Source organism: Oncorhynchus mykiss, chromosome 16, assembly GCF_013265735.2.
Source record: "Oncorhynchus mykiss isolate Arlee chromosome 16, USDA_OmykA_1.1, whole genome shotgun sequence".
NCBI classification, from domain to species: Eukaryota; Metazoa; Chordata; class Actinopteri; order Salmoniformes; family Salmonidae; genus Oncorhynchus; species Oncorhynchus mykiss.
The window spans coordinates 19,913,618-19,936,121 of NC_048580.1; the positions used below are offsets into that span (position 1 = coordinate 19,913,618).

The following is a 22,504-nucleotide window of genomic DNA, read 5'->3' on the forward strand; positions in this document are numbered from 1 at the left end:
GTCGATCTGGTTCAGTCTGGCTCGCAGCTCCCTCACCTCCTTCTCCTCACCCCCCTCCCTCACCTCTAGAGAGTACTTCTACCCCCCACCCCCCATTCCCAATTCCATTACCATCAACACCCCCCCCCCCAGCCCCCCCTCCCCCTCCCCGCCCCCATCACGTCGAAACGCAGCCTCAACGCCTCCCCTCGCAACACTCAATCAAACCCACGGCCAGATAAGACCCGTGATGAATGGCCTAATTGAAGGGAGCGCTGGGTAATGTTGCGTCGCTCCGGTTTGGAGGCGAGAGCCGAGGGTGATTAGCCTGTAGGATTTATTGTTATTGCTGCGCGTCTGGGTGGGTTAACACTGGCAGACAGAGTCCTGTAGACGGACTGGCAAGCTCACACCTCAGCCCTTTTTTCTTCAGGATTTCATTGAAATCTTGGTAGCCCTGACAACACGCAGTAATCGGCCTCCACTTCAAAACACACACACAGGCAATGAGAGGACATTTCCACTTAAAATGTGTCCGACAAGAAACACAGTGATCTATAATTCATGGTCATGAAATGTGGCTTTTCCCCTCCTACCCCCTTCCTGCTTTCAGCTCGGAGACATGAAGCATAGTGTTTTTCTCGCGTGGAGTAGACTTCAACAACATCCACGGGGCAGAGAGAAATCCCTGTGGAACAGGGGGTTTCGGCTGCAAATGGGATGATATCATTAGGTTCTCTGCACAAAATAGTCGGAAACGGTCTCAAACTTTCACATGTCAAAATGATCGCGCCTCATTCAACAGGATCCATGGAGCCCAGACTGCTTCGCTCGCCACAAATGGCTACGTATCGGGATCTAGTTCAGCGAGTTCAATTTGAAGAGGAGATATGTCGACCTCAGGCGTATTCTCAGTCGTAGATGCATCTGATTATCTTAACGTTGGCCTGCCTGTAAATGCTTGTTCTTGTGGTCTAAGTTGATCTTCACGGGTCCGGACTTGCGGCACATGGGAAGATGATTCCATTTAAGGGGAAGCCAGAGGAAGGATGTACTGGTATATTATGTAAAGCAAATCTCTTGGCGTTCAACGGTGGCAAACACAGGTCACGTTAAAGAGTTGTCGTACATCGGCACAACATCCAAAAAGGACGTGGAAAATCTAAATCTACCTGCGTACCATTTTCCGGTAGAAACGGCGAGCATGTATTCTGTCCTCTCGTGTGACACGCGATCGGCAGGAACAAGAAACAAACCGTTGCTAAATATAAGCGCTTGCTTGTCCTCGCCACAGTGTTGACATTCAAACAAAGAACAGACACCTTTACAGGGGCCTGTACCTATGCCATTTTCCATCTGACCCTCCGCCACAGTGAGACTACAGCTTCCTCTTCAAATGAACACCGACAGTGCATTTACACACACTCCAATGACCGCATGAAAGCACACTACCACAGAAACTATAGGGAGAGAGTAAGTGTACACACACACACACACACACACACACACAGCAATCACGTCACACGCACAGCAATCCAAAACTAACCACAAGTGTATACAACATTACCCTTAAGGAGTAGCTTTCACTACCAGTAGGACACAGTGCAGTGTTTGTGATAATGAGTGATACGGTAAGCTGGAGTTGACTCTCTCGTGTGTGTGTGTGTGTGTGTGTGTGCCTGCCTACCGGTGATCTCCTCTTCCTTGCTCTAATGACAGTGCTCAGACTGATGGAGTGGTCTACTCACCGGCCAACTGTGCTTCCGGGTGGATGGCAGGTGGCCTCGATAGCTTGGGTACCCCTCTTCTGTGAGAGAGAGAGAGTGAGAGAGAGAGAGAGAGAGAGAGAGTGAGAGAGAGAGAGAGAGAGAGAGAGAGAGAGAGAGAGAGAAAAAGAGAGAGCGAGAAGGAGAGAGAAAAAACAAAGCAGAAAAAAATCGAGAGTAAGCAATAGTGAGAGAAAGAGGGAGTAAAAAGAGAGAGAGAAAGAAAGTGGGAAAGATCAAAAGCGTGTGGGGGGGAAGCAAAAGAGAGAGAGAGAGAGAGAGACAGAGAGGGACAAAAGGAAAAGGACATTAGCTTAAATGAAGTTTATTAGCTGTATTAGTCAGGGAGGGCTGGAGCTGTCCCTCCCACCACCACCACTCCTACCCCTAGGCTCCCAGGTCTCCTTGCAGTCTCCCCCACAAATGACAGCCATTTGAGCCTGGCTCAGCTGGGAGGGTCAGCCATGACGGAATCCATTACATTACAGCTTACTCACTCACTATACCACACTTAATTTGGTTTCCTAATGGTCACTCACACTGACAAATGTTGCTACTGTAACAACGTTAGGACGCAGTGCTTTAAATTCATAGGATACAGGCGGAGATACAGGCGGAGAGCCCTACAAAGCCTTCTTCACTCACTGGCAATGTGTTTTGCTGTGCAACTAAGTATTCATTAGGGTACACTGTAGCGAAAACACTTCCTAAATGTACAAGTTCATGTTGTCCCTGCCTGTTTTGGTCCATTTTCTTCCGTTTTGTACCTAATGAATATGACCATGGACTCATGGCTTCAGCCATGTTGTAAAGGCCCAGTCTTGAATACAGGGAGAGGAGATGCAGTCCCATGTATTGTACCCACAGCTGCCTGTGTCCTCCAGACAAGTGACAGATATGGGATGAAGTGAGAGGGAAAGAGGGGGAGGTAAAACAGGATAAGTTCCATTTTTCATCCCTCCCATCAAGTCTGAAGGCAAGCTGAGCCACTAATGTCCATTGTGTCTGGTGAGGAGGGCCCGACTAAATGTGTGTCTGGCACAAGTGTGTGTGAGTGTGTGTAAACCTATCTTACTACAGTATGTCTATGGATGTGTGTGTGTCTGTGTGTGTATGACATGAAAACATATGGGTATATGTGCATGTGTGTGCGTGTGTGTGTGTGTGTGTGTGTGTGTGTGTGTGTATACATAGTGATTGACTGATGTGTCTGTGTGTGTGCGCGCATGCTTGCGTGTGTGCGTGTGTGTGATCAACTGATGCGTGTGATAGAGAAAGGGTAGGTCATGGCAGTAGCCCCACAGCCACCAGACAGACAGGCCCCACCAACCCAGCTGGTTCATGATATCCATTATGATTTACGTGCCAAGAGGAGCCCGCCGCCGAACAAAGACACACAGACACACACACAGAGAGTGAGTATGAGTGTGTGTGTGTGTGCGTGAGAGAGAGAGAGCTTCCACTGTTTCATATTTCCCCTCCTGTCCATCCATTCATCCCTCCTTCATTTCTCCTTTTCCTCCTCTCTTGACCAGGCTGGCTGTTCCTGCCTCTAGGAGTGCAAGCGTTGGGCCGTTTTCCGTTTGCAACTAGAGAGGGCATTTTTGGATTCTGCACATGTAAAATCAAACCGTTCAGTTCTACAAAGGCCTCGATCGGCACTACAGACAGAGCAACGGTAACGATCGTGCTGCATCTGAAATGAAGACATGGCCAGCTGGATTGATTTGTAGCCCAGCAGCCCTGCAGAACAGTAATGTGCCAGAACTAGAAAGTGATTTGTTCAATGTTATCAGTTAGAGGGTTTGTTTGTCCGCTGAAAACCGAGGCAGCTGTCAAACACACTGTAGACACATTATAACCTTTGGCTCTGGGAATGAAGCTCATTTTATTTTTATTGGCTATCTACGCACTCCTATTGGCTAGCTACGCATACTTAATGACGGACTTGGCATTCTGATAGGCTAGCTACACGTTCACTCATTGTTGATAACACAACAAAGCACAATGAATGAAGGATCAGACCAGATATGATGCATGTAACCTGGCAGTGGAGGATTTTGAGAAAAATAGGAGGTTATACTTGTTGTTTTATGATTCAGTTCTTTATGATTTGTTTCTTTATGAGGCTTCAGCAGCATAATCGTCCAACGCTCGCTCGCTCACTCACTCACTCACTCACTCACTCACTCACTCACTCACTCACTCACTCACTCACTCACTCACTCACTCGGTGGGAAACAATGGAGGGATTCTCATGAAGCTGGGATTTAAAGAGTATTCATGGGCCGCCAACAGAATTAGAGGGCCAAATGCCAAGGAGCAGATCGGGGTCCTCTTCAGCTGGAGAGACTGACTGACAAACAACGAGGACACTTGACTTCAGGGAGCACAGGTTGACCAAAGAGAGATGGAGAGAGGGAGCACAGGGTGACCAAAGAGAGATGGAGCGAGGGAGCACAGGGTGACCAAAGAGAGATGGAGCAAGAGCAGTAGATAGAGGAAAGGAGAGGATGAAGAGCGAGAGACATGGAGGGAGAGCGGTAGATAGAGGAAAGGAGAGGATGAAGAGCGAGAGAGATGGAGGGAGAGCGGTAGATAGAGGAAAGGAGAGGATGAAGAGCGAGAGAGATGGAGGGACACGTAGAAGGGTAGATAGAACAATAAAGAGAGCAGGGAGATGGAGAGATGAGGGGGCTAGGCAGTGGACAAAGAGGGCCAGGAAAGCAGACACACTGAACATATGCCCGCCAGAAACAGACCTGGGCAGTGAACTGTGAAGGCCCCTCGTGTGAGCCTGCCTCTGGTCAGATACAGATACACCCCCCTCCTCAGACAGATACACACACACACACACTAAGATACGTATTGCTATCATCAAATGCAATCAGCTCTACTGTACTCCAGCCAGCATGCAGCCGGGGTGGCATTGAATAAAATAGTGTATCCTGTATTCTATTCTACAGTGTTTTAGTCAATGCCACTCCGACATTGCTCAATTTAATATTTATACATTTCTTAATTCCATTCTTTTACTTTTAGATTGGTTAGATATTACTGCACTGTTGGAGCTAGGAACACAAGCACTTCGCTACACCCACAATAACATCTGCTAAATATGTGCATGTGACCAATAAAATTTGATTTGAGTCATCCATCCATGATACTCCCTGAGGAGAGGAGGAATGGAGGGTCACACACACACGGACATGTCCCCAACTCCTCGTAGTGACCTAGATCCTTAGGCCACTGCTGACCACTGACCCCTGACCACAGAGAAAATTTGACAAACACAGTCAAATACATGCCAGACTCAATTAATCCAACTAGTCTAATTCTGTCCAAACAACAAGCAACACAATGCTGAACTGAAGCCTCAAAACAGGCCAAAGAGCCCAATGAAGATCAGATGGGTGAAAAAAACATAGATTTTACAGATGGTTGAATCCCCGTTGATGTAGCTCACTTAGCATACTGTCCACACCACCAGGGGAACAATAACATTGGTCTTTGGGTTTCTGAGACAAACCTCCAAACGTTCTCTTACAGTAAACATTATTCCTCAGTCCAACCACCAAATTGGGTTCAACAATACCTCAGTAAACTTTGACGAGTAGAACGCTATGCCGCACTGCCAGGGCCAATCACTGTACGGCCCAGGTGGTTCTCGTTGACTCTGCAAACTCCTCGGAGGGGTGCCGTGCCAGAGGAAATTGGCTCATCCACGGCTCGTTTATTGCGCTAGCGAGCACCGCCGGGCTAGCGGAGGCCCTCCGAACCATTACCCGTTTTGTCTCTTAGCTCTGGCTCGAGGAACCTTTCAGGAGCCAGTTATCCAGCCGCGTCAGAGCAGCTGGGAGCCCTGGGAGCAGTGTTGGAGGAGAGGATCCCATCCAAGGCACAATTAAAGACACCCCTTTTCCATTTGCCTAGCTTCTAGTCTAGAGCCTAGCTAGCAATAGCTCCCATTGTATATAACCATCTGGGGCTAATAGGGGGCTCAGCTTCCCTCCACTGAAGAGGACTTCCTCTAATGAAGAGGGTCTTGACGGTGTTAATTAAAACCACCATCTTGGACAATAGAGGCTCTTTGTCGTGTGAAAACTGTGGGAGATGGGTTCATGGGACCATCAGGGTTCCGTACTCAAAAAGAGTCTCAGGGCAGGACTGCTGATCTAGGATGCGTTTTCATTATGAGCCAAAAGGCTTATCTGATCCTAGATCAGCACTCTTACACTGAGACGCTAATACGGGCCCAGGTGTAAAGCTTCATTGGTCCATGGGGATGAGTGCCCCCTACTTGCCCATCTCCCCGAACAGCAACTTTTCTATTCAGGCAAACCCCAAACTGAAGTAGTACCCCTCCTTAGTTTCAACTGTCAAGCAGCGTCTGAAGATAGTTATCCTCAACATAATCTGCACCCCAATTTCTGCCTGAGCACCTCCCTCCCTCCTCTGCTAAGCTAACTAATCAGCAGAGATATTCATCATCATCTTGGCTGTGTGTGTGTGTGTGTGTGTGTGCATTCTGGTGGTAATTTGGACTGCGTTATTGCTTCTCTTCTCCCTGTGTGTCAGTGTTAATGCTGCAAACCCCGTGGGGAGCTGCAGCGAGAGAGAGGAACAGCAAGAAAGAGAGAGAAAAAGAAAAGGAGAGAGCCCCCGGCTAGCCCATTAAAGGGAGGCCTTCTCCTCAATTAAAGGGAGGCCTTCTCCTCATTTCGAGAGAGGCACTGCCAGGGCCACACTGCTGCACTGCAACCATAGAAACTAATATAAACTCAGCAAAAAACGAAATGTCCCTTTTTCAGGTCCCTGTCTTTCAAAGATAATTTGTAAAAAAATACAAATAACTTCACAGATCTTCATTGTAAAGGGATTCCAACACTATTTCCCATGCTTGTTCAATGAACCATAAACAATTAATGAATATGCACCTGTGGAACGGGTCGTTAAGACACTAACACCAAAACACCTTTCTAACACCTTTCTGAGTCAAAGGTGAACAAGGTGATTAGCTCACTAAAGAACTCTAAAGCCAAAGATGTTTGGGATGGACTCTACCTTTCTTAAAAACTACAAAGAGTCACTCATTGGCCCTATTACTAAGGTCACCAACACATCTATTGGTCTCGGTGTGTTTCCAAGGGTATGGAAGTCGGCCATAATAACGGCCATCTTTAAATCAGGTGACCCTGCTGACGTGAGTAACTACAGGCCCATTAGTATACTACCTGTGGTGTCAAAGGTTGTTGAAAAGTGTGTAGCAGAACAACTGATTGCCCACCTCAACAACAGCCCCTTCACATTACACTCCATGTAGTTTGGCTTCAGAGCGAAACACTCCACAGAAACTGCCAACTGCTTTCTTCTGGAAAATGTGAAGTCCAAGATGGACAAAGGGGGTGCTGTTAGGGCTGTGTTTCTGGACCTAAGGCTTTTGATACTGTTAACCATGAGATTCTCATCACAAAATTGTCCAAGTTCAACTTTTCCCCTGATGCCTTGAGATGGATGAAATCATACCTTGAAGGCAGAACTCAGTGTGTCAGAGTGAGCAATGAGCTGTCGCCCACTCGTAGCTATGATGTGGGCGTGCCCCAAGGGTCAATACTGGGGCCCCTCCTGTTCAGCCTGTACATTAATGATCTGCCTTCTGTCTGTACTGGGTCTGAAGTTCAAATGTATGCAGATGATACAGTGATATATGTGCATGCAAAGAGCAAACAACAAGCTGCACAAGAACTCACTACTGTAATGGTCCAGGTTACAAAGTGGCTCAGTGACTCGTGTTTGCATCTCAATGTGAAAAAAACTGTTTGCATGTTCTTCACAAAGAGGGCAACAGATGCTACTGAGCCAGATGTCTATGTGTCAGGGGAGAAGCTCCAGGTGGTATCCGATTTTAAGTACCTTGGCATCATACTTGATTCCAACCTCTCTTTTAAAAAGCATGTGAAAAAGGTAATTCAAATAACCAAATTCAACCTAGCTAATTTCCGATTTATACGAAATTGTTTGACTACAGAGGTAGCAAAACTGTACTTCAAATCTATGATACTCCCCCACTTAACATACTGCTTGACTAGTTGGGCCCAAGCTTGCTGTACAACATTAAAACCTATTCAGTCTGTCTACAAACAGGCTCTCAAAGTGCTTGATAGGAAGCCCAATAGCCATCATCATTGTCACATCCTTAGAAAGCATGAGCTCTTGAGTTGGGAAAATCTTGTGCAATACACCGACGCATGTCTTGTATTCAAGATCCTAAATGGCCTGGCTCCCCCTCCACTCAATATTTTTGTTAAACAGAAAACCCAGACATATGGCAGCAGATCCACAAGGTCTGCCATGAGAGGTGACTGTATAGTTCCCCTAAGGAAAAGCACCTTTAGTAAATCTGCATTCTCTGTGAGAGCTTCCCATGTCTGGAATACACTGCCATCAGACACACATAACTGCACCACATATCACACTTTCACAAAATGCTTGAAGACATGGCTAAAGGTCAATCAGATTTGTGAACATGGTCCCTAGCTGTGTGTTGCCGCTTTCCATGTTGTCTGTTGTCTGTAGCTTGTGAGGTGTGGAAACACTTTGTTACTTTTATGAATTTTGTCTTGCTGCTTTTTGTTTTATGTTGCTCTGTCTGTATGCTACGTCTTGCTTGTTCTATGTTGCTATTGTCTATATTGTAATTGTTTTTAATAACCTGCCCAGGGACTGCGGTTGAAAATTAGCCGGCTGGCTAAAACCGGCACTTTTACTGAAACGTTGATTAATGTGCACTGTCCCTGTAAAAATAAAAAATAAACTCAACTCAAACTCAAAAGAAAGATGCCCAGGTTCCATGCTCATCTGCGTGAACGTGCCTTAGGCATGCTGCAAGGAGGCATGAGGACTGCAATTTATTGCCCTGGCCACATCTGCAATGTCTGTACTGTGAGACGCCTAAGACAGCGCTACAGGGAGACAGGACAGACAGCTGATTGTCCTCGCAGTGGCAGACCATGTGTAACAACACCTGCATAGGATCGGTACAGCCAAACATCACACCTGCGGGACAGGTACAGGATGGCAACAACAACTGCCCGAGTTACACCAGGAACGTACAATCCCTCCATCAGTGCTCAGACGGTACGCAATAGGCTGAGAGAGGCTGGACTCAGGACTTGTAGCCTATTGTAAGGCAGACATCACAGGCAACAATGTCGCCTATGGGCACAAACCCACCGTAGCTGGACCAGACAGGACAGGCAAAAACTGCTCTTCACTGATGAGTCGCGGATTTGTCTCACCAGGGGTGATGGTCGGATTTGCGTTTATCGTCGAAAGAATGAGCGTTACACCGAGGCCTGTACTCTGGAGCGGGATCGATTTGGAGGTGGAGGGTCCGTCATGGTCTGGGGCGGTGTGTCACAGCATCATTGGACTGAGCTTGTTGTCATTGCAGGCAATCTCAACGCTGTGCATTACAGGGAAGACATCCTCCTCCCTCATGTGGTACCCTTCCTGCAGGCTAATCCTGACATGACCCTCTAGCATGACAATGCCACCAGCCATACTGCTCGTTCTGCCATGGCCAGCGATGAGCCCGGATCTCAATCCCATTGAGCACGTCTGGGACCTGACGGATCGGAGGGTGAGGGTTGGGGCCAATTCCCCCCAGAAATGTCCGTGAACTTGCAGGTGCTTTGGTGGAAGAGTAGGGTAACATCTCACAGCAAGAACTGGCAAATATGGTGCAATTCATGAGGAGGAGATGCACTGCAGTACTTAAGGCAGCTGGTGGCCACATACTGACTGTTACTTTTGATTTTGACCCCCATTTGTTCAGGGACACATTATTCAATTTCTGTTAGTCACATGTCTGTGGAACTTGTTCAGTTTATGTATCAGTTGTTGAATCTTGTTATGTTCATGCAAATATTTACACATGTTAAGTTTGCTGAAAATAAACGCAGTTGACAGTGAGAGGACGTTTCTTTTTTGCAATGGTCTGCAATGAATTCAGCTGTTTTTCCTCCTCTTAAATCTCAAGTCTCTACCTGTTTTATCCTCTTAATGCCCCACCATGGCTCTCTACTACTACTGTACTACCGTTCTCCTCTTCCTTCCATGGACTGATCTCTCCTCCCTCCCGCTTCTTTCTACTCTCATCCCTCCTTCCATTTTCCTCCTCCTCTCACCTTCTTCCCTTTCCTTGACCTCCTCCCTCTCCTCCTTCCTGTCCTCCATCACAGGGCCCGCCATTTACTGCAGTAGTTCTGATTTAATGCTCCCGCTGACAATTTATGCAGCAGCCGCCAGAGAAAGGCACATTAGGCCCCACTGTACACCCAACGTTATGGATCGGCCTATAAATAGCCACGTGAGTCATGTAAAAGCCTTTCATTACATAGAGAGACATCTCACGATCGATAGCCGCTAAATCTGTTTACTAACTGTGCCGGCCTTACAAATACGTTTTTTTCAGACAGATAGCAGAGTAGTTTAATTTGTTTCAGTGGAATAGGACAAAAATATGGTTTGAAGTCTAAGTGCCGTATGTATGGCAAGCAATGCAAGCACAAAGAGCGGAAAGAGAAAATGATGGTAGATAATGGTAAGATGGAAATGTGTGTATGGGGTTTGTACGGATCTGCTGTGATTAAACACAGGCTCTGTAGCCTATTACCGTAGGTTACGATAAGCTTTCACACAAATACAGTAATCACACGCAACACACATGCTTTGTTCTGCTGAAACAACTGAACAGACCCAACTCCTTAGGACTCACTGGTAAAACTGGAATCACTTGGCATCCCCCTAAAAACGTGCAGCTGAGAGAGACCAGGGGGAGACCAGGGGATCATTTCTCTCCCCGTCAGCTCCCCCCACCACTCCCTCCCTCCCTCCCTCCCTCCCTCCCTCCCTCCTCCCAGCCCCGTGGAGATGTGGATGCTTCGCAGGACAATTACCGGGTGACACTTCATCATGGGCCGCGCGACAGGCGCTGACGGGTCCTCGTCCAAACAAATGATGCCGGGGTCGAGGTTGTCGGAGCCTCCCAGCTCCGAGGCTGCAGCGCCGCAGCCACATTACAACTTTACTAGGTCTGCTGAAAAACTAAACATTAAAGAGACCCCCTCTCAGGCAGACCAATACACTCACCCCCTTGTCCATTGATCAGTGGGGGAGGGGTGAAGGGGGGGGCTCCCTCCCAAGTAGACGGAGATCTCTTCAACCCCCCCCCCCCCAAAGATAAAGGGGTTAAACGCCAGTTTTAGAAAAGACAGCTCGACAAATCTTGCATCTGATGAGCCCACTGATTTTGGTGCATGTTACTGGAATGGGACAGAGATTGGGTCCATTTATATGAAGATGGGCTATTCATTGAGCTTTTGGCAGCGTTGTTGTAGTAAATACACTGTAAATACACTTCCTCGCCTTGATAGAGGCTTGGTTAAAGCACAGCTAAGTATAGAATTAAAGTAGGTCAAAGGCAGAGACAACTAAAAACACAGATATAGTTTAAATAGATCCTTGATTTCTTATCGTAACACTGAAAATGAACCGTTGGGAAACTGTGGAGAACCTCAAAAGTAGCACTCCCTAAGCCACTCAACACCCCCAGCATATTAATATAGGGGTTTCTATGATCGCAGCATGAGAAGTCTGGAAAGAACCAGAGATAAAGACAACTAACGCAGGAATAAAACTGCTATAGGAAAACAATACACCTCTGGTCCCCTGGACAATCAGCTCTACACGCATAGAACAGAGAGAGGAGAGAGAAACAATGAGAGCAGAAAGAAATGTACATAAAATAGAATAGAAAAGGCAGCCCACGTTGCATTATGACAGTATCGGCAGCTGGAGTCAATTCCATTCTCAGTTGAATGACACGTGGAATCCATTATTAAGAGTAGAGTTAAATTCCTGAATTGACTGACATTCCTGAATTGACCCTCGACTCAGCTATAGCCTTACACGACACAATTTCGAGGACTTGCTTATCTAACCCACTCAGTTCAAAAGAAAGACAGTTGAAAACCGAAACAAACTACTCCATTTTAAAATGTAAGCACTATAGCAAGCACTTCTCTCGGACTGTTGTGTGGCAGTCTATTCATCTGTTATCACATTCTCTGCATTCATATTACCAACGCTCTCTCTATCGACATCCTCCAGTGATGAATGTGTTCATTTTCCCCCTTCTAGAAACCAATGTGGACATCTAAGATAAATAAGGAGGGGGGTTGTAAAAAAATAAATAATTAAAAACAACGGTGGAGTGATGCTTCATGTTGGAAAGGCCCTTGAGAGGCGCATTCAATCTTTCAATCGATACACACCATCGCCGGGTGTACGCCATCATTAGGGAGGACACTTCCCTGTTTATTTATCATCAACGAGACTCGCGCCTGACAGCTTCCTGTAAACAACCACTCAGTAAGTTTTTTTTTTATTTTTAAACCCTCATTTAACCAGTTAAGTTGATTTGAGAACACATTCTAATTCACAGCAACAACCTGGAGAATAGTCACAGAGGAGAGGAGGGATGAATGAGCCAATTGGAAGCTGGGGATGATTAGGTGGCCATGATGGCCGGATTGGGAATTTATCCAGGACACCAGAGTTAACACCTCTACTCTTACGATAAGTGCCATGGGATCTTTAGTGACCACAGAGAGTCCGGACACCAGTTTAACGCCTCATCTGAAAGACAGCACCCTACACAGGACAATGTCGCCAATCACTGCCCTAGTATATATTCTTTAGACCAGAGGAAAGAGTGCTTCCTACTGGCCCTCCAACACAACTTCCAGCTGCATCTGGTCTCCCATCAAGGGACTGACCAGGACCAATCCTGCTTAGCTTCAGAGGCAAGTCAACAGTGAGATGCAGAGTGGTATGCTGCTGGCATAAGTATGGGTAAGTACCATTGATAATGTGTATAATACACAGTATGCATGTGTAAGTTAGCATTGTCTTGTGCACTGATAAAGCACTGGGCTTTCTATTTAGGTTCATGGTTTAACCAACTATTTTGCACTCAAACAACGGACAAAAAAGGCTACTGAATGTGAATGGGGTCATGTTACAGGCTGTATCACATCCGGACGTGATTGGGAGTCCCATAGGGTGGCGCACAATTGGCCCAGCATCGTCTGCCAGCGGCGTCCGGGTTTGGCCGGGGTAGGCCGCCATTGTAAATAACAATTTGTTCTTATCTGCCTTGCCTAGTTAAATAAAGGTTAAAAAAAATATATATATATATATATATGAAAAAAATACCTGGGATGACATGTTTACAAAAACAGCCTCATGGATTTCCATTAGATCCGATGTATTTGTGATGACATTAGGTGAGCTACTACTACCAACAAGTACTACAACTGAATTTGTTTGAGTGCAACTCCATCTCTGTCTTTTGACAACATTAATCTTCAGATGACCACATGAATCAAGCTAAGGTCAGAAGGTCAGAGGTTAAGTGACCTCCTTGGTCATTTGGACAATCATTCGCTATCCTAAAGACTTGGGGATGCATCAATAGACACTGAAACTTCAAAACGCGTTTGGAGTGAAGTACCACTGTGTGATGAAGAACAATGGGAGCAGATAAGATTCCTCTCAACAGTGTGTTTTTATTCCGGCGGAAGGGAGGGAGGGATGGTGGGATGAGCTCCCCTGCTCCTCTGAGGCTGTTTGAAGTGGAGCGGTTGGGTTTATCTTCTTCGGATGGTGTGTGTACGCTCGTGCACTTGTGTGTGTGTGTGTGTGTGTGTGTGTGCGCCCATTACTGTGCATGCTGTGCGTGTGTGTTCGTGAGAGAGAGAGAGAGAGAGAGAGAGAGAGAGAGAGAGCTGGTCAGACTAAAGCAGGTGGGGGTCTGGGATGTGGACGAATAACCCAGGAGAAGACAAATGGCTTTAGCAGGAGGGCCGGTGACATTTATGTGGTTTCATGTGGTAATGGACGATGACCCCTGGGGGTCAGAGTGCCAATAAGGCAGAGGCCCATTCCAGCACAACCCTGAAACCTGAGCCAATCCAAAACAGGCCTCTGACTGTCTCACACACACACACACAGGGAGGAAGATGGAACAGTATCCATCACAGTGCATTCCTCACCTCGGACCACCTAGGTTGGGTGCCAAAAACACCCAGGATGGGTAGTGTGTGTGTTGTTAAGAGGCTCCCTGCCCTGTGTTCACTCAAGGCTCATGAGAGGAGAGGCTACTTCATACTGTTGGTGACAGCTTTGTGGTAATAATGTACCGAGCCCCTGCTACTGCAAGTGGTACGCTCAGTCAAGTGAGACTTTGCCTGGGAGGAGACACATACAGAGACTCCTCGGCAGCTAATGAGACAACTGGGAGAATGAGAATGAGAGAGAATGAGAGAGAATGAGAGAGAGAGAGCGACTGAGCCGACTTTCAGGGTTTGGGAACAGGGGAGGGAGGCAGAGGGTGACCTGGATGGCTGCCAAGAAACAGAAGAGGCAGAACGAGGGGGAGGGAGGGAAGGAGGGTACACCTCTAGCCATGGTAGCAGCGGGTGGTTATGCAATGTACACAAAACAGAGGAGGGCTGCGATCAAAGGCACCAGGTGCATACATAACAAAAATCTGACACTACCGCAAGAAAAACGACACGGGGAAGAAAAATGAAAAGAATGCACCGGGGAAAAAAGGAACAGAACAGACACCCTCTGGGGAAAAGACGGAAAAAGCTCAGTGCCGAAGACACATCAGTGGAGATTTAGAACAGAGGGATGAGATCGATAGAATGGATAAAAACAACTGAAACGGTCGTAGCTTCAGCTCTGGCTGTATAGTCATCTGTTCAGCCAAACAGAGGCACATGGGAAGGTAAAGTGGTGACGATGAGTAAATACTTAAAACATCAAGACACAGAACAGAGAGAGAGAGAGAGAGAGAGAGAGACAAGAGAGAGACAGAGACAGAGAGAGACAGAGACAGAGACAGAGACAGAGAGAGACAGAGACAGAGAGAGACAGAGACAGAGACAGAGACAGAGACAGAGAGAGAGAGAAGAAGAAGAATAGCCTAGTTTGGCTTTAGCTGCTCGAGGGAATGGGCCTATAAAAGTTTAAGGATGCTGAGTGGTGACAAACAGTAATGTGATGACGACGATTATTACTACAACTACTACTGCTGTTTCTGTATGTCACTCCGTGTCATTGTTCCCCCTTTTCCTTCCGTCTGTGTAGTGCATTATGAACACACACACTCGTTTGAAAACTGTAAGAGCAGAGCACATGTTTGTTATTAGCTGGATACTTCCTGGAAAATAACGCATTTCCTTGGAAACTGTAACTGGTCATTTCCATGTAAAAGGACCCATGAGCACCAACATGTGAGGTCTATAGGAGCATGACAAAATGAGTATCAAATGAAAGCTAAGAGTCAATGTTTTTTTTTAATGAATGGATTTTTTTAACCATTTTCCATCCTAGAATGTTTGAATAAGCAAAGGCTTTGATTTCTTGTCAAACAAATGGAAAGGGAGTCTTATAAACCATCTACCAGAAAGATTCTTAAAAGGCATTAGAAAGACAGACCCCTGCCAACTAATAAACACTTTTTATTAGTTTAGGATCATTTTCTTCTGCCGTTTGTAACATAAACATTGCCTTGTGCCTTAAATTCCGTTACCAAAAATCCACATATATTTAAGATATTTTCTCATTTCTCTCTCTCATGAGGATAGAAAGCTCAAAGTTTTACAGATATAATAATTTTTATGCATTATTAAGTGATTAAAACTCAAAATTCTGTTACCATATTGGTAACAGAATTTTAGAAATATTTGTAACGGAATTTTTACAATTGAATTGGCTAACAATGCTTACTTCATCAAAACAATTGTGACTAAAATATTCGTCAAACACCCATTTGTCAGTGGCAATTGACGAGACTATAACTGACTAAATATATACATATTTAAATTAGTTCACTAAAACGAGACAAAATTATCACTCTGACTAAAATCTGACTACTAAGTGGAATTTTTTGAGATTGAGAGCTTTCAGTGGTAAGCACAAGTAATATAGCACAGATGCGCAACAGACTTCTGTTTAGCAGTGGGAAGGACCAGTCACACCCGGCAAACACAGCCTACATCAGCTGGTGAGCAAATGATGAGTGTGGGCAGACAGGCTCCGCTCTGGTTCCACCTCCGATTATACACATCGCATCGTGACTCTCTTGCTAACCAGTCACCACCAGCCTTCTAGTTAGCTACTCTTTGACTGGTTAAGAAACAAGCTTCTTTACAAAATTACAAACAATAACAGCAGTGTGTTTAACTGCAAAACGACAGTCTAGCTATGTTTTTCTCTTCCTTGGGTAGGCTATAGAAAAGTAGGCCGTCTTTAAATTTGTAGTCTCGTTCAACCCTCCCACTTCTCCCACTGCATTTCATATACAGATTCTGTAGACAACGTAGCCAAGTCTCCCTCCTTTCCTCAGAGATAACAGCTTATTCTAGGCCCTTAGGCTGACGTATCTCAGCTCACTGGTCACCATAGCAGCACCCACCCGTAGCACGCGCTCCAGCAGGTATATCTCACTGGTCACCCCCAAAGCCAATTCCTCTTTTGGCCGCCTTTCCTTCCAGTTCTCTGCTGCCAATGACTGGAACGAACTGCAAAAATCACTGAAGCTGGAGACTCATATCTCCCTCACTAACTTTAAGCACCAGCTGTCAGAGCAGCTCACAGATCACTGCACCTGTACATAGCCCATCTGTAAATAGCCCATCCAACTACCTCATCCCCATACTGTATTTATTTATTTATTTATCTATTTATCTTGCTCCTTTGCACCCCAGTATCTCTACTTGCACATTCATCTTCTGCACATCTATCACTCCAGTGTTTAATTGCTATATTGTAATTACTTCGCCACCATGGCCTATTTATTGCCTTACCTCCCTTATCCTACCTCATTTGCACACAATGTATATATACTTTTTTATACTGTATTATTGACTGTATGTTGGTTTATTCCATATGTAACTCTGTGTTGGTGTTTGTGTCGAACTGCTTTGCATCTTTCATCTTGGCCAGGTCGCCGTTGTAAATGAGAACTTGTTCTCAACTAGCCTACCTGGTTAAATAAAGGTGAAATCAAAATCAATAAAAAAGGCTACCATTCAATAGACATGACCAACAATACCTGTGCTCCATTGATTTGGACTTCTATCGTGCGTCGGTGGGCCGCATTTTACACTTATCAAGCATATCTGCTACGTTCGCGAACGTTTCGCAACTGTACGTGGCCCTGGTAACGTCACTTGTAGCCTTTAGGCAAACATGTTGTAGCGCAGACAGAAAGGAAAAAGGAAAGCAAACAATTTGACTAACTTCCTCTTGCCACTACGCTATCTGACAGGGTAAATAACTATTTTGACTTCGTGTGGACCCAGTGACTCAGACTTGAGCACTTGGACCAGGACTCAAGCACTGGGGACTTGGGACTCAAGGTTTAGTGACTCCACTACATCACTGGGCGAAACAGTCAGTAGCTCCCGTTCTACTTTAGGTCCTCAATGTGGCTGCGGTGTCTGTGGGACGAACGTTCATAACAATGGCAATGACGTGACCAATAGATGGAGGTAAACTACTTTGCCAATGTCATGAAAATAATAGCCAGTTGGTAGAAAAATACCCAAATACAGTATGTAAAGGAGGATATTACATATTTCTACCTTTGTAGGAAACATCATCATGAAGAGAAAGACATTCATATGTGTTGTACAGATCAGGGACCCATGACCAAATTCTGTTACCGCAATTCTGTTACCACTTCACTTACTGTAGTTCAATAATCAAAAGATAGTTTTTCCACACTCAAGGTGTCATGTCATAGCTGATAGCCCATTCTTTCTGAAGACATCTTTGAATCTTAATTCAGAGCAGATATTTAACATCATTTTTTTTTTTTTAAATGTGTTTGCATGAAAAAAAAATAAAAACTGGAGGGAGATTTTTACAGAAATACTGTCACCAAACTTTGCATCGGCACTGTTCTTCCAGTAAATGTGTTTTGGTCAAATTGGGTTGTATGGTGTGTTAAACTGACATTAATGTTTTTCGTTTGGAATACATTTTAAGAGAAAAATCTGAGCCTCAGCGCAATTACATTAATGTGGAATTGCCCAATTACAGCTGTGCCAATGCTGCCACACACGCACACACCGAAGGCTGATAAAGTAAGACACTGCACCGAGCCGCACTATTGTCAACACTAAAAGCTACAGACATCAATATTCTGACTTGCAACGAAGGATGGTTCCTTATCATTCAATGGAATTTTCTTTACAACATCCTCGTTGACAAAAGCCTCCTTCCTGTAAAGCCTGAAAGAGAACAGAAGCATTCAGGTGTTGAAACTTATTTTCACCGAACTGAGAAAAAAAACACATCTGCAGAACATAGATACAGATAAATGAATAACAGCGGCCCACTATATACATACTACATAGCCAAAAGTATGTGGACACTTCAAATTAGTGGGCGTGGCTATTTCAGTCACACCCGTTGCGCTAACAGGTGTATAACGTCGAGCACATAGCCATGCAATCTCCATAGACAAACTTTGGCAGTAGAATGGCCCGTACTGAAGAGCTCAGTGACTTTCAACTTGGCACCGTCATGCAGTAGAATGCCACCTTTCCAACAAGTACATTTGTCAAATTTCTGCCCTGCTAGAGCTGCCCTGGTCAATTATAAGTGCTGGTATTATGAAGTGGAAACCTTTAAAAGCAACAACGGCTCAGCCGTGAAGTGGTAGGCCACACAAGCTCACAAAACAAGAAAGCCGAGTGCTTAAGCACATCAAAATTGCCTGTCCTTGGTTGCAACACTCACTACTGGGTTCCAAACTGCCTCTAGAAGCAACGTCAGCACAATAACTGTTAGTTGGGAGCTTCATGAAATGGGTTTCCATGGCCGAGGAGCAGCACACAAGCCTAAGATGACCATGCGCAATGCCAAGCGTCGGCTGGAGTGGTGTAAAGCTCGCCGCCATTGGACTCTGGAGCAGTGGAAACGTGTTCTCTGGAGTGACGAATCACGCTTCACCATCTGGCAGTCTGACAGACTAATCTGGGTTTGGTGGAAACCAGGAGAACGCTACCTGCCCGATTGCATAGTGCCAACTGTAAAGTTTGGTGGAGGAGGAAAAATGGTCTGGGGCTGTTTTTCATGGTTCATTAATTCCAGTGAAGGGAAATCTTAACACTACAGCATACAATGACATTCTAGACGATTCTGTGCTTCCAACTTTGTGGCAACAGTGTGGGGAAGGCCATTTCCTGTTTCACCATAACAATGTCCCCGTGCACAAAGCGAAGTCCATAAAGAAATGGTTTGTTGAGATCGGTGTGGAAGAACTTGACTGGCCTGACCCTGACCTCAACCTTATCAAACACCTTTGTGATGAATTGGAATGCAGACTGTGAGCCAGGCCTAATCGTCCAACGTCACTGCCCGACCTCACTAATGCTTGTGGCTGAATGGAAGCAAGTCCCTGCAGCAATGTTCCAACATCTATTGGAAAGCCTTCCCAGAAGAGTGTAGGCTGTTATTAGAAGTCGACCGATTAATCGGAATGGCCGATTAATTAGGGCCGATTTCAAGTTTTCATAACAATCGGAAATCGGTATTTTTGGGCGTATTTTTTTTTTTATACCTTTATTTAACTAGGCAAGTCAGTTAATAACACATTCTTATTGTCAATGACGGCCTAGGAATGGTGGGTTAACTGCATCATTCAGGGGCAGAACGACATATTTTCACTTTGTCAGCTCGGGGGATCCAATCTTGCAACCTTACAGTTAACTAGTCCAACGCAATAACGACCTGCCTCTCTCTCGTTGCACTCCACAAGGAGACTGCCTGTTATTGCCTTACCTCCCTAAGTTAAGTTGCTAGCTAGCATTAAACTTATCTTATAAAAAACAATGAATCATAATCACTAGTTAACTACACATGGTTGATGATACTACTAGATATTATCTAGCGTGTCCTGCGTTGCATATAATCTGACTGAGCATACAAGTATACAAGTATCTAAGTATCTGACTGAGCGGTGGTAGGCAGAAGCAGGCGCGTAAACATTCACTTTCGTGCGTTTTGCAGGCAGCTATTCGTTGTGTGTCAAGCATTGCGCTGTTTATGACTTCAAGCCTATCAACTCCCGAGGTGAGGCTAGTGTAACCGAAGTAAAATGGCTAGCTAGTTAGCGCGCGTTAATAGCGTTTCAAACGTCACTCTGATCCTTCTAGTAGTTGTTCCCCTTGCTCTGCATGGGTAACGCTGCTTCGATGGTGGCTGTTGTCGTTGTGTTGCTGGTTCGAGCCCAGGGAGGAGTGAGAAGAGGGACGGAAGCTATACTGTTACACTGGCAATACTAAAGTGCCTATAAGAACGTCTAATAGTCAATGGTTAATGAAATACAAATAGTATAGAGAGAAATAGTCCTATAATTCCTATAATAACTACAACCTAAAACTTCTTACTTGGGAATATTGAAGACTCATGTTAAAAGGAACCACCAGCTTTCACATGTTCTGAGCAAGGAACATTAAACGTTAGCTTTCTTACATGGCACATATTGCACTTTTACTTTCTTCTCCAACACTTTGTTTTTGCATTATTTAAACCAAATGGAACATGTTTCATTATTTACTTGAGGCTAAATTGATTTTATTGATGTATTATAATAAGTTAAAATAAATGTTCATTCAGTATTTTTGTAATTGTCATTATTACAAATGTAAAAATATATATATATATATTATTAACACAATTTTTTGATTTTTTTTAAATCGTCCGATTAATCGGTATCGGCGTTGAAAAATCATAAATCGGTCGACCTCTAGCTGTTATAGCAGCAAAGGCAACTTCAAATGAATGCCCATGATTCTGGAATGAGATGTTCGACGAGCAGGTGTCCACATACTTTTGGGAATGTAGTGCATGTACAAAGCCTCTGACCTCTATCCCAGTCACATGACACAGCAACTGTTGAGCTGTCCACACTGCCAGTTGGACACACACACACAGCAAATAGGCATTCTAGGCCTACCCATCGTATAAATAGAACATTGACGCACTACTTTTCCCACTCAAGGCTATATAAATGCATATAATATATCAGACGAAGCCCTGTCATCAATTTCTCCAGTCCAGTCGTGCTCTCAGTGGCTGTCCAAAGCACATGTTTTTTTATTTACCTTAGCTCTATCTGGGCCGTGGCCCTTGCTCAAACTGGAGCCTTTTGTCTTTGGCATCATTAATCAAGTGTCTTCTAACAAAAACACAGAACCAGATGAGAGACAAAGGGAAGAGAAGGGAAGCAGGGAAGAGACCGGGGGGGGGGTGAGCACCGAGCTGGGTAAGGAGGAACAGAGGTGTGGGAGGGGAATGCTTGACCCACATCCAAGACCTTCATAAATCAACTGTTAACAATAACAAGCAAAGTTTCATGTGGCTCTTCGATTGATTAATCCGTTTTCAAATCCTTTTATTATTTTTTGGTCTTCCCTCTGCTTTTTGGGTTTTGAAGTGATGCGAGAGAATGTGGACTGCGAAAGGGTGAAACAGTTTGTGTGTCTGATTTGCTCCACTAGGCTAACGTCTTCATGTGGTAGCGTTTCGATGGTAGTGGTGACTGCACCCTTTTCTATTTTAAGCTTTATTTGCTCTGACACTATTGACTGTTGCATCCCTGTTCCAGTCCAGCCAAGGTCTGTTAACGTGATTGGACAAGATTTTCAATACATGCATTTTCAATACACACACATGCCCACAGAAACATACCACAGTGAGAACACATAGGCCAGCGCACCCGAACACGTACACCCCTCCCCTCCTTCACACACACATATACACACACACACACACACACACACACACACACACACACACACACACACACACACACACACACAGAGCTGTCCTCCCCTCTACGGTGGAGAAACACACCGCAGGATGTGAAGTAGCCTCCCGAGACTCTTTGTTAGGTGCGCATCGATCTGCATTGAGTGTGGACAAGGAGGGCCGGGGATCGATAGGTGGCCATTATGGGAGATGTGTGCAGTGGGGCCTGAGTGCAGCTGGGGCCCTCCCCGCTGTCACTACCTCCCTTGTCGTCTATTGGAGATTTTTCTCCACTGGAGAAAGGCTACGCTCCATAGAGGGAGGGGGGCACACCAGCTAGCGGCATCCCAGGAGAATACCACCACATCAGGATCTCTCCCTCCCTCTCGGTCTGTGTGTGTGTGTGTGTGTGTGTGTGTGTGTGTGTGTGTGTGTGTGTGTGTGTGTGTGTGTGGAACAGCTTGATCCTAAGACTCTGTCACGCACTCCCACTGCACATAGTCAGGGAGCACTGAATGTTCTATTCCTCTATCTTGTCAGACTCGGAGCGCAGAGAAAAACAGTATTACTGCATTTCCGTATTACAAAATGTGTGCCGATGACATAACTAAATGTGTCATAGTGTCTTTTTAGGTTTTAATAGCAAAATGTAGTGCCTGTGCCCTTTCACATTGCAATGCTGTAGGCCTTCCAGTTTGATATGACAATTAAATGAAGACACGTAATGTAGGGTAATGTTTGATCAGATGCTTTAAAAACCTCCGTGTGGTGTCGACGCTCCATCAAGAAGCGGAGATTGAAAACGTGATACATTTCAGGCGATTTGAGACCTGCAGACACTCTCAATAGGCCAGTAAAAT

General features: G+C 45.3%; 1 protein-coding gene across 5 annotated transcripts in view; it reads right to left on the reverse strand.

Annotated features, from left to right (window-relative positions):
- Positions 1-22,504, reverse strand: part of raraa (retinoic acid receptor, alpha a) — a 216,930-nt gene that overhangs the window by 161,162 nt on the left and 33,264 nt on the right. For all 5 annotated transcript variants that reach the window (XM_036946442.1, XM_036946446.1, XM_036946444.1 and 2 more), the window contains exon 2: positions 1,728-1,786. The gene's annotated coding sequence lies outside the window, so the exon portion shown is untranslated. The remainder of the gene's footprint in view (positions 1-1,727; positions 1,787-22,504) is intronic.